Source organism: Neofelis nebulosa, chromosome 4, assembly GCF_028018385.1.
Source record: "Neofelis nebulosa isolate mNeoNeb1 chromosome 4, mNeoNeb1.pri, whole genome shotgun sequence".
Taxonomy (NCBI): domain Eukaryota; kingdom Metazoa; phylum Chordata; class Mammalia; order Carnivora; family Felidae; genus Neofelis; species Neofelis nebulosa.
In genome coordinates, this window is record NC_080785.1 from 110,218,416 (window position 1) to 110,244,270 (window position 25,855).

General features: G+C 40.2%; 1 protein-coding gene and 1 non-coding gene across 5 annotated transcripts in view; one reads left to right on the forward strand and one right to left on the reverse strand.

The window, feature by feature from the left end:
- The window catches only part of ALDH1L1 (aldehyde dehydrogenase 1 family member L1), a 106,338-nt gene that overhangs the window by 42,566 nt on the left and 37,917 nt on the right, over positions 1 to 25,855 (reverse strand). The gene's annotated exons all lie outside the window — the stretch shown is intronic.
- LOC131511177 (U6 spliceosomal RNA) lies at positions 8,031 to 8,136 on the forward strand. Its single transcript, XR_009261382.1, has one exon. It is a non-coding gene; the product is annotated as a U6 spliceosomal RNA (small nuclear RNA).

The window sequence follows — 25,855 nt, forward strand, 5'->3', positions numbered from 1 at the left end:
GACTTTCATTCAGAATATATAAAGAACTCTCATATTTCAATACTAACAAAAAAAGAAACAATCCAAGTAAAAATGGGCAAAAGATTGAACAGATGCTTCACCAAAGAAGAAATGCAGATGGAAAAAAGCATATGAAAGTACGTTCAACATCACAATTTCCCATCATTAGGGAAATGCAAATTAAAATGACAATGGGATATGTCTACACACTTACCAGAATATCTAAAATTAAAGTCTGACCATACATATCACTGGGAAAGATGCAGAGCAACTGAGCTCTCATACACTGCTAGTGGGATTGTTTAAAATGGTACTTTGGAAACCATGCTGGAGAGCAGTTTGGCAGTTTCTTAAAAATTAAACATATTCTTCCCATTTTACTCTCAGATATTTACTCAAGAGAAATAAAAACCTACATATAGACAGAAAACGGTAGAGTAGGAAGCTCCAAAGATCCATTCCTCCACCTAAACAGCTTCTAAGCTGGCAGAATTGTCTGAATCAAATATTCTGGAACTCTAGAGTCAGGCAAACATTTACAACACCGAGGGAAGAAGATGATGAAGAGGTTGGTAAATGTCAGCAAATTTCAGCATTTCATGAGGTGTTACTCCCCATCCCTCCTGTAGGAGGCAGTGGGGGAAGCTGAACTTGTTCCTGGTGCAGCTTTCTGGAGCCAGGGTGGGCAGTAAGGACCTTCTCCTCCCTACATGTAGATTGTATGTTCTGAGTGCTGATGTTCCTTTTGATCACTGAGGGGCCAGCACAAAGACTGGCAGCTGCAGTTTTAACCCCCAAAGGCTGAAGCAACTTCCAGGAGATTTTAAAAGGCAGTACTTTCCCCCCTCTTTTGGGAGTCAGACATTTAAGAAAATCCTTGCTAGGCCACTGGCTGATCACAGAGATAACAAAACAGAAACTTCAATTACTACGTACAACAAGGACTACACACTTTACAAAAGAAAAAAAGTTGGGAAAAGTCACAAATGGATAAATGAAACCCTCCACAAGCAAGACTTAGCAATTACTGAGGACTGAGAGGATACATTCTCAGAATTATACAACATAACACTCAAAATGTCCAGTTTTGAACAAAAAATAGTAAAACATACAAAGAAACAGGCAAATATAGCTGATTTGCAGTAAAAATAAAGGAATTTGGAAGCAATCATCCTTAGTAAAACCAGATATTAAAATTATTAGTCAAAGATATTTAATCAACTGTCTTAAAGATGTACAATGAGAATAGTCCGGAAGATGGCGGCGTAGGAGGACGCTGGGCTCACCGCGCGTCCTGCTGATCACTTAGATTCCACCTACACCTGCCTAAAGAACCCAGAAAACCGCCAGAGGATTAGCAGAACGGAGTCTCCGGAGCCAAGCGCAGACGAGAGGCCCACGGAAGAGGGTAGGAAGGGCGGCGAGGCGGTGCGCGCTCCACGGACTGGCGGGAGGGAGCCGGGGCGGAGGGGTGGCTCGCCGGCCAAGCAGAGCCCCCAAGTCGGGCTGGCAAAAGCGGAGGGGCCGGACGGACTGTGTTCCGACAGCAAGCGCGACTTAGCGTCTGGGAGGTCAGAAGTTAACAGCTCTGCTGAGAAAGCGGGAAGGCTGGAGGACAAAGGGAGGGAGAGCTGCTGAGCCCCCGGATGGCAGAGCTCAGCTTGGCGGGGAACAAAGGCGCTCGCCAGCGCCATCTCCCCCGCCCATCCCCCAGCCAAAATCCCAAAGAGAACCAGTTCCTGCCAGGGAACTTGCTTGCTCCGCGCAAACACCCAACTCTGTGCTTCTGCGGAGCCAAACCTCCGGCAGCGGATCTGACTCCCTCCCGCTGCCACAGGGCCCCTCCTGAAGTGGATCACCTAAGGAGAAGCGAGCTAAGCCTGCCCCTCCCGCCCCCGTGCACCTTGCCTACCCACCCCAGCTAATACGCCAGCTCCCCAGCACCACAAGCCTGGCAGTGTGCAAGTAGACCAGACGGGCCACACCACCCCACAGTGAATCCCGCCCCTAGGAGAGGGGAAGAGAAGGCACACACCAGTCTGACTGTGGCCCCAGCGGTGGGCTGGGGGCAGACATCAGGTCGGACTGCGGCCCCGCCCACCAACTCCAGTTATACACCACAGCATGGGGGAAGTGCCCTGTGGGTCCTCACCACTCCAGGGACTGTCCAAAATGACCAAACGGAAGAATTCCCCTCAGAAGAATCTCCAGGAAATAACAACAGCTAATGAACTGATCAAAAAGGATTTAAATAATATAACAGAAAGTGAATTTAGAATAATAGTCATAAAATTAATCGCTGGGCTTGAAAACAGTATACAGGACAGCAGAGAATCTCTTGCTACAGAGATCAAGGGACTAAGGAACAGTCACGAGGAGCTGAAAAACGCTTTAAACGAAATGCAAAACAAAATGGAAACCACGACAGCTCGGATTGAAGAGGCAGAGGAGAGAATAGGTGAACTAGAAGATAAAGTTATGGAGAAAGAGGAAGCTGAAAGAAATAGAGATAAAAAAATCCAGGAGTATGAGGGGAAAATTAGAGAACTAAGTGATACACTAAAAAGAAATAATATACGCATAATTGGTATCCCAGAGGAGGAAGAGAAAGGGAAAGGTGCTGAAGGGGTACTTGAAGAAATTATAGCTGAGAACTTCCCGGAACTGGGGAAGGAAAAAGGCATTGAAATCCAAGAGGCACAGAGAACTCCCTTCAGACGTAACTTGAATCGATCTTCTGCACGACATATCATAGTGAAACTGGCAAAATACAAGGATAAAGAGAAAATTCTGAAAGCAGCAAGGGATAAACGTGCCCTCACATATAAAGGGAGACCTATAAGACTCGTGACTGATCTCTCCTTTGAAACTTGGCAGGCCAGAAAGGCTTGGCACGATATCTTCAGTGTGCTAAACAGAAAAAATATGCAGCCGAGAATCCTTTATCCAGCAAGTCTGTCATTTAGAATAGAAGGAGAGATAAAGGTCTTCCCAAACAAACAAAAACTGAAGGAATTTGTCACCACGAAACCAGCCCTACAAGAGATCCTAAGGGGGATCCTGTGAGACAAAGTACCAGAGACATCACTACAAGCATAAAACATACAGACATCACAATGACTCTAAACCCGTATCTTTCTATAATAACACTGAATGTAAATGGATTAAATGCACCAACCAAAAGACATAGGGTATCAGAATGGATAAAAAAACAAGACCCATCTATTTGCTGTCTACAAGAGACTCATTTTAGATCTGAGGACACCTTTAGATTGAGAGTGAGGGGATGGAGAACTATTTATCATGCTACTGGAAGCCAAAAGAAAGCTGGAGTAGCCATACTTATATCAGACAAACTAGACTTTAAATTAAAGGCTGTAACAAGAGATGAAGAAGGGCATTATATAATAATTACAGGGTCTATCCATCAGGAAGAGCTAACAATTATAAATGTCTATGCGCCAAATACCGGAGCCCCCAGATATATAAAACAGTTACTCATAAACATAAGCAACCTTATTGATAAGAATGTGGTCATTGCAGGGGACTTTAACACACCACTTACAGAAATGGATAGATCATCTAGACACACAGTCAATAAAGAAACAAGGGCCCTGAATGATACATTGGATCAGATGGACTTGACAGATATATTTAGAACTCTGCATCCCAAAGCAACAGAATATACTTTCTTCTCGAGTGCACATGGAACATTCTCCAAGATAGATCATATACTGGGTCACAAAACAGCCCTTCATAAGTTTAAAGAATTGAAATTATACCATGCATACTTTCAGACCACAATGCTATGAAGCTTGAAATCAACCACAGGAAAAAGTCTGGAAAACCTCCAAAAGCATGGAGGTTAAAGAACACCCTACTAACGAATGAGTGGGTCAACCAGGCAATTCGAGAAGAAATTAAAAAATATATGGAAACAAACGAAAATGAAAATACAACAATCCAAACGCTTTGGGACGCAGCGAAGGCAGTCCTGAGAGGAAAATACATTGCAATCCAGGCCTATCTCAAGAAACAAGAAAAATCCCAAATACAAAATCTAACAGCACACCTAAAGGAAATAGAAGCAGAACAGCAAAGGCAGCCTAAACCCAGCAGAAGAAGAGAAATCATAAAGATAAGAGCAGAAATAAACAATATAGAATCTAAAAAAACTGTAGAGCAGATCAACGAAACCAAGAGTTGGTTTTTTGAAAAAATAAACAAAATTGACAAACCTCTAGCCAGGCTTCTCAAAAAGAAAAGGGAGATGACCCAAATAGATAAAATCATGAATGAAAATGGAATTATTACAACCAATCCCTCAGAGATACCAGCAATTATCAGGGAATACTATGAAAAATTATATGCCAACAAATTGGACAACCTGGAAGAAATGGACAAATTCCTAAACACCCACACTCTTCCAAAACTCAATCAGGAGGAAATAGAAAGCTTGAACAGACCCATAACCAGCGAAGAAATTGAATCGGTTATCAAAAATCTCCCAACAAATAAGAGTCCAGGACCAGATGGCTTCCCAGGGGAGTTCTACCAGACGTTTAAAGCAGAGATAATACCTATCCTTCTCAAGCTATTCCAAGAAATAGAAAGGGAAGGAAAACTTCCAGACTCATTCTATGAAGCCAGTGTTACTTTGATTCCTAAACCAGACAGAGACCCAGTAAAAAAAGAGAACTACAGGCCAATATCCCTGATGAATATGGATGCAAAAATTCTCAATAAGATACTAGCAAATCGAATTCAACAGCATATAAAAAGAATTATTCACCATGATCCAGTGGGATTCATTCCTGGGATGCAGGGCTGGTTCAACATTCGCAAATCGATCAACGTGATACATCACATTAACAAAAAAAAAGAGAAGAACCATATGATCCTGTCAATCGATGCAGAAAAGGCCTTTGACAAAATCCAGCACCCTTTCTTAATAAAAACCCTTGAGAAAGTCGGGATAGAAGGAACATACTTAAAGATCATAAAAGCCATTTATGAAAAGCCCACAGCTAACATCATCCTCAATGGGGAAAAACTGAGAGCTTTTCCCCTGAGATCAGGAACACGACAGGGATGCCCACTCTCACCGCTGCTGTTTAATATAGTGCTGGAAGTTCTAGCATCAGCAATCAGACAACAAAAGGAAATCAAAGGCATCCAAATTGGCAAAGATGAAGTCAAGCTTTCGCTTTTTGCAGATGACATGATATTATACATGGAAAATCCGATAGACTCCACCAAAAGTCTGCTAGAACTGATACATGAATTCAGCAAAGTTGCAGGATACAAAATCAATGTACAGAAATCAGTTGCATTCTTATACACTAACAATGAAGCAACAGAAAGACAAATAAAGAAACTGATCCCATTCACAATTGCACCAAGAAGCATAAAATACCTAGGAATAAATCTAACCAAAGATGTAAAAGATCTGTATGCTGAAAACTATAGAAAGCTTATGCAGGTAATTGAAGAAGATATAAAGAAATGGAAAGACATTCCCTGCTCATGGATTGGAAGAATAAATATTGTCAAAATGTCAATACTACCCAAAGCTATCTACACATTCAATGCAATCCCAATCAAAATTGCACCAGCATTCTTCTCGATACTAGAACAAGCAATCCTAAAATTCATATGGAACCACAAAAGGCCCTGAATAGCCAAAGTAATTTTGAAGAAGAAGACCAAAGCAGGAGGCATCACAATCCCAGACTTTAGCCTCTACTACAAAGCTGTCATCATCAAGACAGCATGGTATTGGCATAAAAACAGACACATAGACCAATGGAATCGAATAGAAACCCCAGAACTAGACCCACAAACGTATGGCCAACTCATTTTTGACAAAGCAGGAAAGAACATCCAATGGAAAAAAGACAGTCTCTTTAACAAATGGTGCTGGGAGAACTGGACAGCAACATGCAGAAGGTTGAAACTAGACCGCTTTCTCACACCATTCACAAAAATAAACTCAAAATGGATAAAGGACCTGAATGTGAGACAGGAAACCATCAAAACCTTAGAGGAGAAAGCAGGAAAAGACCTCTCTGACCTCAGCCGTAGCAATCTCTTACTCGGCACATCCCCAAAGGCAAGGGAATTAAAAGCAAAAGTGAATTACTGGGACCTTATGAAGATAAAAAGCTTCTGCACAGCAAAGGAAACAACCAACAAAACTAAAAGGCAACCAACGGAATGGGAAAAGATATTTGCAAATGACACATCGGACAAAGGGCTAGTATCCAAAATCTATAAAGAGCTCATCAAACTCCACACCTGAAAAACAAATAACCCAGTGAAGAAATGGGCAGAAAACATGAATAGACACTTCTCTAAAGAAGACATCCGGATGGCCAACAGGCACATGAAAAGATGTTCAACGTCGCTCCTCATCAGGGAAATACAAATCAAAACCACACTCAGATACCACCTCACGCCAGTCAGAGTGGCCAAAATGAAGAAATCAGGAGACTATAGATGCTGGAGAGGATGTGGAGAGACGGGAACCCTCTTGCACTGTTGGTGGGAATGCAAATTGGTGCAGCCGCTCTGGAAAGCAGTGTGGAGGTTCCTCAGAAAATTAAAAATAGACCTACCCTATGACCCAGCAATAGCACTGCTAGGAATTTATCCAAGGGATACAGGAGTACTGATGCATAGGGGCACTTGTACCCCAATGTTTATAGCAGCACTCTCAACAATCGCCAAATTATGGAAAGAGCCTAAATGTCCATCAACTGATGAATGGATAAAGAAATTGTGGTTTATATACACAATGGAATACTATGTGGCAATGAGAAAGAATGAAATATGGCCTTTTGTAGCAACGTGGATGGAACTGGAGAGTGTGATGCTAAGTGAAATAAGCCATACAGAGAAAGACAGATACCATATGGTTTCACTCTTATGTGGATCCTGAGAAACGTAACAGAAACCCATGGGGGAGGGGAAGGGAAAAAAAAAAAAAAAAGAGGTTAGAGTGGGAGAGAGCCAAAGCATAAGAGACTGTTAAAAACTGAGAACAAACTGAGGGTTGATGGGGGGTGGGAGGGAGGGCAGGGTGGGTGATGGGTATTGAGGAGGGCACCTTTTGGGATGAGCACTGGGTGTTGTATGGAAACCAATTTGACAGTAAATTTCATATATTAAAAAATAAATAAATAAATAAATAAATAATAAAAAAAATAAAAATAAAAAAAAATAAAAAGAATGAAAAGAAAGAGCTCAGAAAAAAAAAAAAAAGATGTACAATGATTTAAAGGAAACCCTGGAGAAACAGTAAAGGGAATAAGGAAAATGATGTAAGAAAAAATGAGAATATCAAAAAAGACATAGAAATTTTAATAATAAACCAAACAAATTCTCAAGCTGACGAATACAATAACTAAAATAAAAAACTCACTAGGGAGGTTCAACATCAGATTTGACCAAACAGAAGAAAGGATTGCTGAACTTGAAATTATCCAGTATGAAGAAAAGAAGGAAAAAAGAATGAATAAAAATGAATAGAGTCTGTGGGACATCATCAAACTCATCAACATTCTCATTTTAGGAGTTCCAAAGAAGAGAGATAGGAAGGGCTGAAAAAATATTTGAAGAAATAATGTCCCAAAAGTTCTCAAGTCTGAGGAAACACATGAATATATACATCCAAGAAGATCAATCAATTCCAAGGAGGATAAACTCAAAGAGATTTATGCCACAACACATTACAGTCAATTTGTTGAAACCCAAAGACAAATAAGGAATTTGGAAAATAGTAAGAGAAAACGAACTCATCACCTACAAAGGATCCTCCCTAAAATTAAAAGTTGATTCCCCTTGGGGAGCCTGAGTGGCTCAGTCAGTTGAGCGCCAACTTTGGCTCAGGTCAGGATCTCATGGCTTGTGGATTTGAGCCCACGTTGGGCTCTGCATTGACTGTGTGGAGCCTGCTTGGGATTCTCTCTTTCCCCCCTCTCTCTCTCTGTCCCTCCCCCACTCTCACTATCTCTCAAAAATAAATTTTAGTGCTTGCTTCAGTAGCACATATCCTAAAATTGGAATGATACAGAGAAGATTAGCATGGCCCTGTGTAAGGATCACATGCAAATTTGTGAAGCGTTCCATAATTTTTCATATTAAAAAAATTTTTTTTAAACTTCCTGTTAAAAAAATAAACAAATAAATTTTTAAAAACTTTTAAAAAGTTAATTTAAAAAAGAAACACTAAAGAGAACCTTTCAGGCTGAAATGAAAGGACACTAAAGAGTAACTCAAAGTAATAAGAAAAAAGTAAAGAACACTGGTAAAGATAACCACATGGGTAAATATGAAAGCCAGTATTACTGTACTTTTGGTATGGTTTGCAACTTCTCTCTTTTTCCTATATAATAGCCAAATGCAGAACACAATCATTTTAAGTCAATATTAATGGCTATACAGTGCATAGAGATGTCATCTGTGACAATAATAGTTGGGGTAGGAACAGAGATATATAGGATTAGAGTATATACTATTGAAACTAACTTGATATTATTTAAATTACACTGTAATATGTTAATTGTAATCTCTAAGGTAGTTAAGAAATAACTGTTAAAAAGGGAATCAAAGTGGTACACTACGCAGAAAAGGGAGGGCAGTAATAAAGAAACTGAGAAACAAAAAGCATAAAAGACATACCCAAAACAAATAGGTAAAGAGAAGTAAATCCTTCTTTATCAGTAATCTGGTTAAATGAAAATAACTCTCCTATTAAAAACATACATTGAAAAGTTGGATAAAATACATCATCCATCCAGATGCTGCTAGATATTCACTTTAGATGTAAGTACACACAAAAAATTCAAAGCAAAAAGATGGAAAAGGTATCTCATGCAAAGACTAACCAAAAGGCAGCTGGGTTGCTATATTACTGTCAGAAAAAAATAGACTGTATATAAAAACGGGTTATGTGAAACAGAGACTATTAATAAAAGGTTCAACACAGCAAGAGGATATAACAATTATAAACATACAGGCACCAACAACACAACCCCCAAAATATTTATAGCAAAAACAGAAAGGAAAAATAGAATTTTCTACAATAGTAGTTGGAGACTAAAATGCCCATCTTTCAATAATTAAACGACACTATAAACCAATTATATACATACAGAACGGACATATACAGAATACTCTACCCAAGAAGAGCAGAATGCACATTCTTCTCAAGTACACATGGGATATTCTCCAGGAAAGACTATTTGTTAGGCTACACAATAAGTCTTTTTGTTGTTTTTTCCTTAATGTTTATTTGTGTGTGTGTGTGTGTGTGTGTGTGTGTGTGTGTGAGAGTGAGACAGAGTGAAACAGGGGAGGGGCACAGAGAGAGGGAAACACAGTATCTGAAGAAGGCTCCAGGCTCTGAGCTGTCAGCACAGAGCCCGGTGTGGTGCTCAAACCCACCAACTGAGAGATCATGACCTGAGCCAAAGTGGGATGCCTAACCAACTGAACCACCAGGTTCCCCAGGATACACAATAAGTCTTAATAAATGTTAAAAGATTTAAATCTCATAAAACATCTTTTCTGATCACAGTGGAATGCAACTAGAAATCAGTAGCAGAAGAAAAATTGGAAAATTTACAAATATGTGGAAATTGAATGGCATGCCCTTAAACAACCAATGGGTGAAAGAAGAAATCACAAAGAAAATGAAAATACCTTTAGTCAAAGAAAAACAAAAACACAACATGCCAAAACTTATGGATTGGAACAAAGGTAGTACAGACAGAGAAATCTGTAACTGTAAATGCATACATTGAAAAAGATCTCAAGTCAATACCTTAATTGTACATCTTAAGGAATTTTTTAAAAGAGTAACCTAAACTCAAAGCAAGTAGAAGGAAGGAAATAATAACGATTAGAGCAGATATAGATAAACTAGAGAATAAAAGGACAATACAGAAAATCAAAAATCAACAAAATTGACAAATCTGACTGACCAAGAAAAAGAAAAATAGAAAAAGACTTAAATTACCAGAATCAGAAATGAAAGTGCTTATGCCAATTTTACAGAAATTAAAAGGGTAAGAGAATACTGTGATAAATTATACAGCAAAAAAAATTTGATTACCTAGATTAAATGGACAAATTGCTAGAAACATGCAATCTACATAAACTAACTCATGAAGTAGAAAATCTGAATAGACCCATAACTACTAAAGAAATTAAATCAATAATCACAAAACCACCCAAAAAAGAAATCCCAGGGCTGAATGGCTTCACCAATCCTTCTCAAAATCATCCCCCCCCCCCACCAGAAGGATTGAAGAAGGAACACTTCCTGACTAATTTGATGAGGCCAAAAATACCCTGATACCAAAGCCAGAAAAAGACACTACAAGAAAAGGAAATTTCAGGCCAATATTCTTTATGAATAAAAATGCAAAAATCCTCAACAAAATACTAGTAAGCTGAATTCACTATGAATAAGTGGAATTCTCAGTTGCAAGGATGGTTTACCTTATGGCCAAGGGGGCAAGGTTTCAGTTATACAGGGTGAACAAGTTCTAGAGATCTAATGCACATCAAGTTGACTATAGTTAATAATATTGTACTGTGTACTAGAAATTTGGTAAAAGAGTAGCTCTCAGGGGCCCCTGGGTGGCTCAGTTGGTTAAGTGTCCGACTTCAGCTCAGGTCATGATCTCACAGTTTGTGGGTTCAAGTCACATGTCAGGTTCTGTGCTGACAGCTCAGAGCCTAGAGCTTGCTTTGGGTTCATCTCTCTCTCTCCCTCTACCCCTCTCCTGCTCAATGCTCTGTCTCTTTCTGTCTCTCAAAAATAAATAAATGGGTTTTTTTGTTGTTTTTTTTTAACGTTTTTTATTTATTTTTGGGACAGAGAGAGACAGAGCATGAACGGGGGAGGGGCAGAGAGAGAGGGAGACACAGAATCAGAAACAGGCTCCAGGCTCCGAGCCATCAGCCCAGAGCCTGATGCGGGGCTCGAACTCACGGACCGCGAGATCGTGACCTGGCTGAAGTCGGACGCTTAACCGACTGCGCCACCCAGGCGCCCCAAAAAAATAAATAAATGTTTTAAAAAAATTAAAGAAAAAAGTAATTCTCAGATGCTCTCACTGCCAAAAAATAAAAGTGACTATGTGAGATGGATATGTTAATTAGTTTGATTGTAATGATCATTTCACTATATATATCAGAGCATACTATTGTATACCTTAAATATTTACATTTTTATTAAATAAAGAAAAATTAATAAAACTGCTTTTAAGCTATGAAGCAAGAAAAGGCAGTAAAGGAGGAAGAAAGGACTTATTTCCTCACATAATAAGCACAACTAGGTTGCGTCCTCAGCGTCTCTGTGCATGGTCACAGCAAATTACCCCCAGGTTTTTGGTTTAAAGCAGAAATCAGTTAGCCTCAGCCTGTTTTTATAAATAAAGTTTTATCAGAACACACACTTGCAAAGATTTCACACCAAAAAAAACCCCTGACATATTATAATTTTTAAAAAAAACTTGACATACATTGGAGCCAATAAGCAAACTCAGCAATGTTGCAGGGTATAAAAGCAATACATGAAAATCAGTTGCATTTCTATACATTAGCACTGAACACTACAAAGAAGAAATTAAGGAAACAATTTCATTTATAATAGCATCAAGGGGAATATAATAGCAATAAAGTAACTCAGGAGAAAACAGAGTTGTGCACTGAGAACTATAAGAAAGAAATTTTAGGGGCACCTGGGTGGCTCAGTCGGTTGGGCGGCCGACTTCGGCTCAGGTCATGATCTCGCGGTCTGTGAGTTCGAGCCCCGCGTTGGGCTATGTGCTGACAGCTCAGAGCCTGGAGCCTGTTTCAGATTCTGTGTCTCCCTCTCTCTGACCCTCCCCCATTCATGCTCTGTCTCTCTCTATCTCAAAAATAAATAAACGTTAAAAAAAATTAAAAAAAAATTTTAAAGGGCCTGAATAAAATGAAAAAAATATCCATTTTCATGAATTAGAAGATTTAATATTGTTCAGATGAATCACTACCCAAAGTGATCTTCAGTTTCAATGACACCTCTATTAAAATCCCAACATGTTTGTTTTCCTATGTTTTGTTTTGTTTTGTTTTTTTCATACCCAGTCCCACTGATCCACCAAGACAGCTCACAGAACTCACTATGTAATCATACTTCTCACTAAGATTTATTACAAGGAAAGGAAATAAGGGAAAACTAGCAAAAGAAGGCATATGATCAAAGCCAGGAGGAAGCCAGATGCAAGGTGCCAAGGACTGTCTCCCAGTGGAGTCACAAAGGACACGCTTATTTCTTCCAGCAATGAATTGTGACAATACAGGTCTTTACACCGTGTCTCCAGAGAATCAGCACCTAAGGTATTTCCTTAACGCTAGCCATCTAGACACCCAATGCTTTGCACTTACCAAAAGGACTCCCCAAAGCAAGGCAAGTGCTGGGCATAAGCCACGTTGTTTTTTTTTGTTTGTTTGTTTTGTTTTTTAATTTTTTTTAATGTTTATTTTATTATTTTTGAGACAGAGAGAGACAGAGCATGAACGGGGGAGGGGCAGAGAGAGAGGGAGACACAGAATCGGAAGCAGGCTCCAGGCTCTGAGCCATCAGCCCAGAGCCCGACGCGGGGCTTGAACTCACGGACCGCGAGATCGTGACCTGAGCTGAAGTCAGACGCTTAACCGACTGAGCCACCCAGGCGCCCCAGCCACGTTGTTTTCATGATCTAGAGGCGATTGATTGCTAGCCTTCCAGATTTTGGTCCAGCATGTAAAGAGTTTGGAGGTCCTCACTCCCATTCTCACAAGAAGAAAAAACTGTAAATCAAAACTCTTCTTAGATCCACAAGAGAATTGAGGTCACAGGGCAGAGTGCTGCCCCCAACACTGGAGAGGCAGAAAAACACAGCTTGCTTGAGCAGAAATGCACAAGTAGAAGCTGCTGACGGGAACACTTTAAAATTGCTGGAAGCACCATGTGAACTAATTGAGAATTAAAATTGTTGAGAAATAAATAAAACTAAATAGAGAACTAGTTGAGAATTAAAAATTCTTGGGGGTCTGGTCTTATGAGGGACCCCATGATTTTGTGAGTTTTACCTCTAGGAGTCACACATCAGGTTCTCAGGGGAAGATCGGAGGCAAATCCCTTAGTGCTTCTGGCAGGAGGAGGGGAAAGTAGTCATTTTGAAATACCCCCACAGCATTCCGCTCTTAACAAGGCCTACCCTCAAGAGAAACTGTTTTATTAGAAGTTAACCAACCTGAGGGAAGGGTAATACCCACTCTGGCCCTCTCTACCTTTCCTGCAACACCAGAGTACAGAAAGACTGAAAGATACTTGTGAAGGTCATATCACAGGGAGACAGGCTCACTAAAAGACTGAGACCTAATCATAAAACTATCTAAGGCTTCCTTTCATACCACATCTTAACTTTGTATCAAGAGTGCTCCTGCAAAATAATAGGGGGTTGTTGTGAAAAGAAGGCAGATTCTCTTTAGTCTCTAGGAAAACCCAAAGACAAGAGAGAACACACAAAGATGCTAGAAGTTCTATTCTTTGACACCTACAACTATAACACAGCCTAACCCCTAACAAGATAAACATAAAACCTCACAGTAAAGGCCTATCTACTCATTTCCATTACTCAATATAGTATGTCCACCTTTCAACAGAAAATTACAAGGCATACTAAAAGTAAAAATAAGCAGTCAGAAGGGACCAAGAAAGGATGAGACCCAGACTCAAATACGGCAGAGATTTGGGAATTATTATACTGGGGAGTTAAAGATAAATATGTTCAATATGATAAGGGCTTTAATGGGAAAAGTGGACAACATGTAAGAAAGGAATAGTAACATAAGCAGAGATATGGAGACTTTAAGAAAGAATTAAAAGGAAATGCTAGAAATAAGCACAGTAATAAATGAGCAATGCCTTTGAGGGGTTCACCAGTAGATTGAACACAAGAAAGAAAAGAATCAGTAAGTGTGAAGACAAGTCAATAGGAACTTCTAAAACCAAAACGCAAAAAGAAGAAGGAATGCAAAAGAGCAGAATGTCCAAAACTGTGAGACAATTACTAAAGGAATAACATAAACATAATTGGAATATTGGAAGGAAAAGTGAGAAAGGAATCAAAGAAATGTTTGAAGTAATAATTGCTGAGAATTTTCCAAAACTAGAGAGACATTAAATCACAGATACAGGAAGCTCAAAGAACACAAAGTAGTATTTTTTTTTAAAAAACTATATATCTACATAAGCCCACCCTATTCAAACTGTAGAAAATCAAAGATAAAGAGAAAATCTTGTAAGAAATCAGAGGAATGAGAGTCTTACTTATAGAAGAACAAGAATGATATTTACATTGGGCTTCTCTTCAGAAACCATGCCAGTAAGAAGAGAATGGAGTGAACTATCTAGAGTATTAAAAGAAGTCAACATAGAATTCTGTACCCAGCAAGATTATTCTTTTGTTTTTTAAATATTTATTTATTTATTTATTTATTTAGAGAGAAAGAGTACACATGCATGAGCAGGGGAGAGGCAGAGAGAGAGAGGGAGAGAGAGAATCCTAAGCAGGCTCTGCACTATCGGTGCAAAGCCAGACGTGGGGCTCAGTCTCATGAAACCATGAAATCATAATCTGAACCAAAATCAAGATTTGGGCGCTTAGCTGACTGAGTCACCAGGCACCCTGGCAGCAAAATTATTCTTAAAAAGTGAAATAAGGGGCACTTGGGTGGCTCAGTCAGTTAAGCATCTGACTCTTGGCTCAGGTCATGATCTCATGGTTGGTAAGACTGAGCCCCACAATGGGCTCTCTATTGTCAGCGTGGAGCCTGCTTTGCAATTCTCTCTCTCCCTCTCTGCTTCTCACCTGCTCTTGCTCTCTCTCCCTCTCAAAATAAATAAACTTTAAAAAATGTTTTTAAGTGAAAGAAAAAGAAAGACTTTCTCAGAAAAACAAAAATTGAGGAAATTTTTTGACATTACTTGCTTTGTCTTGGAGACCCTGACAACCTCTGTTTATAGACACAGATATATACTAGATATAGAGGGGGGGAATACAGATACATAAATATAGATATGTAGATATACATGCATATATAGAGAGAATGATAGGTATAGATATATTTTCTGCTCTGTCAGCTGGGAGAGCCAAGAAGCAATAACACACGAGTGAAAATGAGCACACTTAGCACCCATATCTTGGTTTCTAATTCCATTCTCCAATAAAAGGAAACAAGAATCCTAGGAGAAATGCCTGATTCCAGGGCTGTGGCAGGGAATATACAAGAACATCTTGTAGTGCCACAAAGTAAGGAAGAGTTTGTAAAAGGATGGGGGCATGTCAAATGTATACAAGATACAACTGAAAGAGTTTTCAATAGACAAAGCTTAAACAATCTGAGGGAAAAAATAAATTAGTATTGGATTTAACCCAAGGATAAGAAAAATATCTCTAACTCCATACTGTTATAAATAAATGACTGAATAAATAAATAAATGGGGGAAGAGAGACAACTCTCCATGCAGAAGAATTTTAAATAATTTAGGTAAATACTCTTGTTTTCAGGAGCCTTAAACACGGGCTGCATATAGTAGCTTCCTTCCAAAGAATACAATAAGGAAATGGGAGGAAAAGAGTAAGTTCACAATACAGACACCCGACAAGTATGAACTCAGCCAGGTGATTATGGTCAACATCAGCAGTGATACGTCATGTTGATAGCATGCTCCCTTTATATGTGAGGAAAATGCCACTTTATCTCTGTATTTCCTCAAACCTATACCCCTTACTAATTATGAGGGAAAACATCAGATAAATCTCCACTGAAGGACAGTTTTAAAGGGGGCCAAGATGGCTGAGCACCATGGAAGTTCTCAGCTTCTGAAATGCAGCTAGATCAGCTCCAAATCATTTTGCACACCTAGGAAATTGATCTGAGGATTAACACAACAATCTGCATAACTTGAAACTCAGAATTCAGCAGGTACACACTCCAGAGAGGTGAACTGAAAGAGAGAGAAGCCATGGAGGGTAGGGAGCTGTTTCTGCAGAGAGAAGACAGAGAAGGGTAGGGGGAGAGTGTGGTATAATGGGAGAGTACAGGCAAAGCACTCCCTGCCAAAGTGCTGGAGAGAAAGAGAAAGAGTGGAAACAGTCACAAGGGACTGAATAAGAATCTGTTTCCCAAAACCACTGACAGTGAGAAAGAAGAGGGTTTCAATACCATTAGGACTCTATAAATAGGGGAGTGCAGAGTCTGAAATTCTGGAGCTCAATACCCAGTGGTGTTCTGGTGAGGAAACAAGGTGAGACCCCAGAAGCAGGCTGCGAGGTCCAAGGGGCCCATGGACCACATGGGAAAGAGCCCTTCCCCTGCATGGAGGTCATTTTGTAGAAGCCATATTGACTCTCCATAGGCAAAGGTTCCAGCAGACCCCAGAGAACAGCCACATTTGCTGATATTAAAACAAAGACACCAGAGTGTGGTAAAACCTGGCACCAGCTGTGTATTGTGATTTGCCATAATCTCCAAACCTTTGCTGCTGTGTGATCCCACGAACTTTTTTCATGGGCAAGCCAGCACTCAGCCATTGCTCAGCAAGACCCTCCCCCAGAGGGTCAAACTGGGTCCAAGCTGCAGGGTTCTCAGAAATGATGGATTTGGAAACATAGCCTCATCTGAGATAAAATTTGGGAGGGAGGTGCTGCCTCACAGGTTGATGGCTTGAACATGGACATTGTAGAAGTGGGACATGGACAGAAGCCTAAGACAAAAAGAGGGGTGCTGGATTGCAGGTCAGTGAGAGCAGAGTTCCTGTGCCAGAAACTAGAAAACTGGGTGACACCATTTTCACCTCTCCCACACAGGCTCATACACATGCTCACACACCAGAGCCATCCACCCCAGGAAGCTAAGCAGCACCATCTAGTGGAGAACAGAGCTGTAACACCAAGCCCTGCCCAGCTGCGCCCACCACGCACACACCCTAGAGGACCACCACAAGTCTCTCCACCTGCTTAGTGTATGAACTATCGCGTGCTTCATAGTTTCAGTTCTGGGGAAACTGGATGTAATTCCATTCAGCTTTCATTCTGTTTGCTGGTTCATCTATTCAGGGTTTGTTTTTTTGTTTTTGTTTTTGTTTTTTGCTTTTGTTTAAATTGTTTTTTATTCCTCTTTTTCTCCTTTCTTTTCTTGTATAGAGAAAGAGAAAATTTTGTCTTTATTTTTCTTTTTTGAAAAAATTTTAATTCTTTTTGCTACTTTTTTTGGTAAATTTATTATATTTCGCTTTCTTTATTTCATTTAATTCTATTTTATTGCGATAATTTTTAAAGTTTTTAAACTTTTTCTTACATTTTTTCTTTTCTTTCTCTTTCTTTTCTATCCTACCAAACTCCTTTCAACAATCAGACCAAACACACCTAGGATCTAACTCCCTTTTTAAAATTTTTTCTGTTGTTTTAATTTCTTAGTTTTTAATCTTTATTTTATAAATTATTTTTATTTATCCAAATGACAAAACAAAGGAATTCACCACACCCCCCCAAAAAAAATAACAGGAAGAATTGACAGTCAGGGTTTTAAATCAACACAGATACAAGCAAGATGTCTGAAATAGAATTTAGAACCATCATAGCAAGAATACTAGCGGGGGTTGAAAAAAGCATAGAATCCCTTTCTGTGGAGATAAAAGAAGTAAAATCTAGTCAGGATGAAATAAAAAATGCTATAGCTGAGATGCAATCTTTTTTTTTAATTAAAAATTTTTTTTCAATGTTTATTTTTTGCAGAGAGAGAGAGAGAGGGAGAGAGAGAGAGAGAGAGAGAGCCAGGGCAGGGGAGGGGCATAGAGAGAGGGAGACAGAGAATCCAAAGAACTGTGAGATCATGACCTGAGCCGAAGTTGGACGCTCAACCAACTGAGCCACCCAAGTGCCCCACAAGATACAATTTTGAATGGATGCCACAGCAGCAAGGTTGGACGAAGCAGAACAGTGAATCAGTGATATAGAAGACAAAATTATGGAGAATAATGAAACAGAAAAAAAGATGGAAACTAAGGGAAAGAGCGTGGTACAAGAATTAGAGAACTCATTTATTAAAAAGGAATAACACCTGAATCATAGGAGTCCCACTGAGGGACAGATTACAAAATACCTGACCAGTATTCCTAAAAATTGTTAACATCATCAAAATCAAAGCAAGTCTGAGAAATTATCACAGTCTAGAGGAGACCTAATGACTAAATGTAATGTGGCATCCCAATGGGGTACTGGGACAGTACACAGAGACATTACACAGAAAAATAAGGAAATCCAAATAAAGTAGATGAATTTTAATGATCAATAATGTAGCAATATTGGATCCCTGATTGTGACAAATGTACCATACTAATGAAGGATGTTAATAATGAGGTGACTAGATATGGAGTATGTGGGAATGCTCTGTATTATCTTCACAAAGTTTTGGAAATCTAAAACTATTATAAAATAAAAAGTTTATGAAAAATAATAGTTCTCTACTACTTTGTGATGAGTAAATGGGACAATTCATAAATAATAGTTAAATGTAGTTTTATTACTTTTATTTTTTATTATTATTATTATTATTATTATTACTTACTGGCTACTTAGAGTTTATTTTCCACTTGGTACAAGGCACACATGCTTACAGAATGTCAGGAAGGCTTGTGTGTGGCTTGGATAGTAAAGAGTGGGGTTCTCTCAACTTCCTTTTTGGTGTTTTGCTGTTTCGATATAAAAGATCCCAACTGCTTTTGCTTGCTGCAGCCTGCCTATCTGAAGGGAGGGAAGCAAAGGGGCTCTGATGAGCCATGTGCTTCCTGAAGCCTGGTGGCTGGTGGTGGCCACTCAGGACTGGAGCCCAGTGTAGGCATTGCCAAGCTGGCCACACAGCTGCTTCCTAATGGTTTCCAGAGCCAAGTCACATATCATTATGCTACTGGTAGCCTGAGGAGATTCTGAGAATTCTGGGGACTCCAACACTGTAGTCATGAATGGGAGAGTGGACTTCCTGAAAAAAAAGCTTGGCCACCTTGGTCAGCCTTGGGGAGACAAGGATGGTGAGGGATGGCTTCCCCAAGATACTCTGCACTTCCACAGGAGCTGTTACTGAAAATGGAACCCAGGCGGTGCATACCACCTTGATCACATCTGATCTTATATGATCTTGGAAGATAAGCAGGGTCAGGCCTGGTTAGTACTTGAATGAGAGACTAGTGTAATTTTAATTGTATGTTTACTTTGTCTTCCCCAAAGCACTTACAGTCTCGGAATTATATCTGTTTTGTCCCCTACTAAAATCATAACTCCAGCACAATGCCTACTAAGTGCTCAATTTGTTGATGCCACTAATGAATACATGACCTCACATTGTGGTTCTCATTAACACAAATTCTGAGCCACAACCTCCATCCTCCACTTCTAGCAGGTATTTGAGTTTTCTGAGCTCCAAAGAGGACCTTACATTTGTTTTTGATATATTTCATCTGGTTTCAAGGTGACAAGAGTCCAGCTCCACAAAGGGCCTTTACACCCTGATTTTTCAGCCAGTGTGTTCCCATCCTCCCAGCTTTACTGCATTCCTAAGAGGTATCAGTTGGCTGTATAGCACACATATGTAGCAGTGTTGAATAGCCTAGTGTAAAGGACAGAGCCAAGAACACACAAGTGAGCTTTGGGCAGATGCTGGTATCTCTCTATTATTGTATATGCTTTCGGTAGTATTATTCATTCTGTGGTGGATCTTTAATTCTTAATTCTGCATTTTGGATGTAAGAAAGCCAAGGTATTTTTTTTCATAAGCCTGTTGCAGTCCAGCTCTCACAGTGAGATGTGTGTTTTCCCTCTACTTCTCCAGAATCCCTTTTCATTCTTCTCTATCTTGTGTCCTAGCAGGCTAGATTTCGTGGACTATATTAAAGTCATTTATACTGTAAAGTCACTCGCCTTTGGACCTCTGGTTTTATTTGGCCAATAGAAGATTTTGGTAGGAGACTGGAGGTTAAGAAGAAAGAGATTACAGTATTTATCCTCTTGCTTCCTCACTGCTGGCCCACAGGTTGGGAGGACTGTGTTTGTATTCCAATGGTCACAGCTCCTATCATGAAACCCTCTCTAAAGCTGCAAACTGCCAGGTTCCTTCTTCTTGCCTCTGTAGGCTCAGCCTCCCAACTCTTGTGAGTCTCAAGGTGCCATGACATTCTTTATTGATCCTCCCTGTCCCAACCCTTGTATATAGACCCCTCATTAAACTCTCCTCAGTTGTCCATCTATATTGTGCCATCTGTGTCCTGTGGGGCCTTGGCTAACACACTGGGTCTCTGACATCTCCTAAGCTGCCTGCCTAGAGACACTGCTCAAGGAAGAAATGAGGAAGAGCTTAAGTTTGTTGCTTCTGATTTTTTGTTGTGTTGTTGTTGTCGTTGCTGTTGTTGTTATTGCCTCTGTTCTTAATGCTGTATTTAAGAAGCATGACAAAGAGTCCCACAAGCTCCTTGGTCCACAAATTGAATAAAATACTTTGTCTCCTTTTCATTCTTCTCTTTCTTTTCCTCTTTCTCTTCTCTGTCCTCTTTCCTCTCTTTCTCCTCCTCCTCTGCCTCATCCTGTCCCTTCTTCTTATTTTTGAATTAGGATATTTCCCAGTATTCAATCCCAGAATCACAGACCAAACTCAGCTAGTTCAGAATAAGGTCATTAGTTGAGCATTAGGAGAATCTGACTCATTAGTTGGGTCTCTGTCCCCAACAAGAGGATCTGTGTGTGGATGGAAAAGTTGGAAGCAGAAACAAAGGTAAAGAATCAGAGTTCTTAATGCTCTTGAAGTAACATCAAGAAAATGACAGAATAGAAAGACCCAGATCCTTCTTCCTCCCAAAAAAACACTAACTCAATAATACATGAGCCAATCCCCTTTGTGAGAAATCCAGAGAAAACCAGTTAAAAGGCTCCTATACCTCTGACAAGTGTAAAACCAGCTGAATTGAAGCCATTAGGAAATTTGTGGCACCCTCTTGCCATACTGTCTGTCCCCTGGTACAGCACTATGTGATTGGGAGGAAATTCCAAGCTCCCAGCTTCGTACTGGGGAGGGAAAGACAAGCATGGACCACATGTCCAATGTTCTGATCTTTCAGAAGGGCTGCTCAAGGGTCTGGTTTCTGTCTTACCAGTCTCAGAGTACAGATGGGACCTGGCATATTCCAGATGCCTGGCAACCATTGGAAAACAAAACATCTGGGCGATGTGCTGCTGCTCCACAGGAGCCATGGTACAGGAGCCAAAGGCTAACACAGCTCAGCAGCCTCTCCTCCCTCAAGGGGGATGAGAAGAGTGGAATGTGGAATATGCATCCAGTATTCCAACTTTGGGGGGTTACTCAATGGGCTGGTCTCTGTCTAGTCTGACTTAGGGTAGTGACAGGACCCAAAATACTCTAGATGCCTGAAGTCTGTTAGGAACAAGAAAAGAGCTGGGCATCATTCTACTTCATAGAACTTGTGATACAACAGACAGACACCAGAGGGAGCAAAAGATTATGAGCTCCTGAACAAACAAACCAAGAAACACTCAGCAAGTTCCTCAAATTAGAAATTTACATGTACAAGTCCAAAGAAGACACATCCACAGAAAATGTTTGAGAGGCCTCCAGGATCTCTTGCCGGGCTTATGGGTAAAGATCTTTCCCTGTACAAAGTCAGTCTGTAAAGACTTGGAGGGGTGGTTATTTTTTCAAATGCACAAATACAAACCCAAAGTTACAAGAAACATGAAGAAATCACCCCATCGAAGGAATAAAATAAAACTCCATAAATTGGCCCTGAAGAAACAGATGTATGAATTACCTGACAATGAATTCACAATAACCATCATTAAGATGCTCAACAAACTCAGGAAGATGATATATGAATAAAATGAGAATTCCACAAAGAGATAGAAAATATAAAAAAAGAACCAAGCAGAAATTTGGGGGCTGAAGAATGCAATGACTAAAGTGAACAATTCACCAGAAGCGTTCAACAAAAGACTCGATCAAGCAGAAGAAAGAATCTGTGAACTTGTAGACAAGTCATCTGAAATGATGAAGCCTGTGAAGCAAAAAGAAAAATTATAAAAAGGGAGAAGAAAGACTAAAAAGCTTATGGGAGACCATCAATGGACCAATATATACATTGTGAGAATTTCAGAAGAAGAAAGAGAGAAAGGGAAGAAAGGTTATTTTTAAAAAAATAATGGCCAGTGATGCCTGGGTGGCTCTGTCGGTTGAGTGTCCAAATTCAGCTCAGGTCATGATCTCGTTGTTGACGAGTTCAAGCCCCACATCTGGCTCTGTGCTGACAGCTCAGAGCCTGGAGCCTGCTTTAGATTCTGTGTCTTCCTCTCTCTCTATCCCTCCCCTGTTCATGCTTTGTCTCCCTCTGTCTAAATAAACATTTAAAAAATAATAATAATGGCCAGAAATGTCCCAAATCTAGGGAAAGATTCAGACATATTTAAATCCAAATAATTTCCAAATAAGATGAACTAAATGGACTACCAATAAGAGCCAAAGTATGGAGAGAGCCCAAATGTCCATCAATGGATGAATGGATAAAGAAGATGTGGTATATATATACAATGGAGTATTACTTGGCAATCAAAAAGAATGAAATCTTAACCATTTGCAACTACATGGAGGGAAGTAGAGGATATTATGATAAGTGAAATTAGTCAGAGAAAAACAAATATCATAGGACTTCCCTCATATGGGGGCTTTAAGATACAAAACAGATGAACATAAGGGAAGGGAAACAAAAATAATATAAAAACAGGAAGGGGGAGGGGCGCCTGGGTGGCGCAGTCGGTTGGGCGTCCGACTTCAGCCAGGTCACGATCTCGCGGTCCGTGAGTTCGAGCCCCGCGTCAGGCTCTGGGCTGATGGCTCGGAGCCTGGAGCTTGTTTCCGATTCTGTGTCTCCCTCTCTCTCTGCCCCTCCCCCGTTCATGCTCTGTCTCTCTCTGTCCCAAAAATAAATAAAAAATGTTGAAAAAAAAAAAAAAACAGGAAGGGGGACAAAACATAAGAGACTCTTAAATATGGAGAACAGAGGGTTACTGGAGGAGTTGTGAGAGGAGGGATGGGCTAAATGGGTAAGGGGCATTAAGGATTCTATTCCTGAAATCACTGTTGCACTATATGCCAACTAACTTGGATGTACATTCTAAAAATAAATTAAAAAAAAAAGATGAACTAAATGAAGTCCACACAAAGCTTTATAATCAAATTGTCAAAACTCAAATCCAAAGAGAAAATTTGAAAAGCAGAAATAAAAAAGCAATTTGTTACATATGAGGGGACCTCCATAACAGTCTCAGTAGATTTCTAGCAAGAACATTGCAAGACAGCAAGGAGTATTTCTTTCAAAGTACTAAAAAAAAAGAAACTGCCAACCAAGAATACTAAATCCACAAAAACTGTCCCTTAAACATTAAGAAGAGATATTTCCCTAAAAAACAAAAGCTAAGGAAGTGCATCACCAAGATACCTTCGTAACAAGAAATGCTAAAGGGAGTCCTTCCAGGTGAAATTAAAAGATGCTAAAGAACAACATGAAAGCATATGGAGATATAAAGCTCACTGGTAAAGGTAAGTATATGGACAAATACAGAACACTGTAATACTGTAACAGTACATAAACAACTTTAAATTCTGGAACAGAAATTAAAGGACAAAATAATTTTTTAAAACTATATGTTAATGGACACAATATAAAAAGATGTAAGTTATAATATCAATAACGAAGTGTGAGGGGGAGAGGTAAAATAGTGGAATTTTTGTATAAAATTAAACTTAAGTTGTTATCAGCTTAAAATAGAATGTTTTATATAAACCCCATGGTAACCAAAGAAAATACTTATGGAAGATACACAAAAGAAAATGAGAAAAATCAAAGCATTTCGCTACAAAAAAAAATCAATAAAACACAAGAAGAGATGACAAAAGAGACAAAAGAGCTACAAGACATAAATCAATTCTTAAAAATGGTAATATTAGGAGCGCCTGGGTGGCTCAGTCAGTTAAGTGTCCGACTTCAGCTCAGATCATGATCTCACAACTTGTGGGTTCAAGCCCCACATTGGGCTATGTGCTGACAGCTCAGAGCCTGGAGCTGCTTCAGATTCTGTGTCTCCCTCTTTCTCTCTGCTCCTCCTCCACTCATGCTCTGTCTCTCTTTCTCAAAAATAAAGAAACATTAAAAAAAATTAATGAAAATGGTAATAGTAGTCCTTCCCTATCAATAATTACCTCAAGTGAAAATGGATTAAACTTCCTAATCAAAAGATAGAGTGGCTGAATGGATTTTAAAAAAAGATAAAACAAGATACAACAATATGCTGTCTAGAAGAGACTCACTTCATGTTCAAGGACACACATAGGCTGAAAGTGAAAGAATGGAAAAAAGGTAGTCTGTGAAAATGGTAACTAAAGGAGAGCAAAGGTGGCTATACTTGTATTAACAGAATCAATTTTAAGGCAAAAACTGTCACAAGAGAAAAGGAGGGACATTATATAATGATAGAAGGCCCAATTCACCAGGAAGATATAATAATTATAAATATATATGAATCAACATCAGACCACTTAAATTTATAAAGCAAACATTAACAAAACAGAAGAAATAGAATTACTAGACATCGAGGGAAGATGGCGGTGTAGGAGGACGCTGGGCTCACTGCACGTCCTACTGATCACTTAGATTCCACCTACACCTGCCTAAATAACCCAGAAAACTGTCAGAAGACTAGCAGAATGGAGTCTCCAGAGCCAAGCACAGATGAGAGGCCCACAGAAGAGGGTAGGAAGGGCGGCGAGGCAGTGCGCACTACACGGATTGGCGGGAGGGAGCCAGGGCAGAGGGGCGGCCCGCCAGCCAAACAGAGCCCCCGAGTCTGGCTGGCAAAAGCAGAGGGGCCGGATGGAGTGTGTTCAGACAGCAAGCGGGACTTGACATCTGGAAGGTTATAAGCTAACAGCTCTTCTCGGAGAACAGGAGGGCTGGAGGACAACAGAAGGGAGAGTTGTTGAGCCCTGGAGGACAGAGCTCAGCTTGGCGGGGAACAAAGGCGCTCACCAGCACCATCTCCCTCGCCCATCCCTCAGCCAAAATCCCAAAGGGAACGAGTTCCTGCCAGGGAACTTGCTTGCACCACGCACCCAACGCTGTGCTTCTGTGGATCCACCCCTCCAGAGGAGGGTCTGACTCCCTCCGGCTGCCACAGGGCCCCTCCCAAAGCGGATCATGGAAGGAGAAGCGAGCTGAGCCTGCCCCTCACGCCCCCGTGCACCATGCTGATCCACCCCAGCTAATAGGCCAGATCCCCACCCTACAAGACTGGCAGTGTGCAAGTAGCCCAGATGGGCCATGCCACCCCACAAAGAATCCCGCCCCTAAAAAAGGGAAGAGAAAGCACACTCCAGTCTGACTGTGGCCCCAGCGGTGGGCTGGGAGCAGACATCAGGTCTGACTGCGGCCCCGCCCACCAACGCAAGTTATTCAGGACAGCACAGGGGAGGTGCCCTGCAGGTCCTCACCACTCCAGGGACTATCCAAAATGACCAAACAGAAGAATTTCCCTCAAAGGATCTCCAGGAAATAACAACAGCTAACAAACTGATCAAAAATGATTTAAACAATATAACAGAAAGTGAATTTAGAATAAGAGTCAAAATTAATCGCTAGGCTTGAAAACAGTATAAAGGAGAGCAGAGAATCTATTGCTACAGAGATCAAGGGACTAAGGAA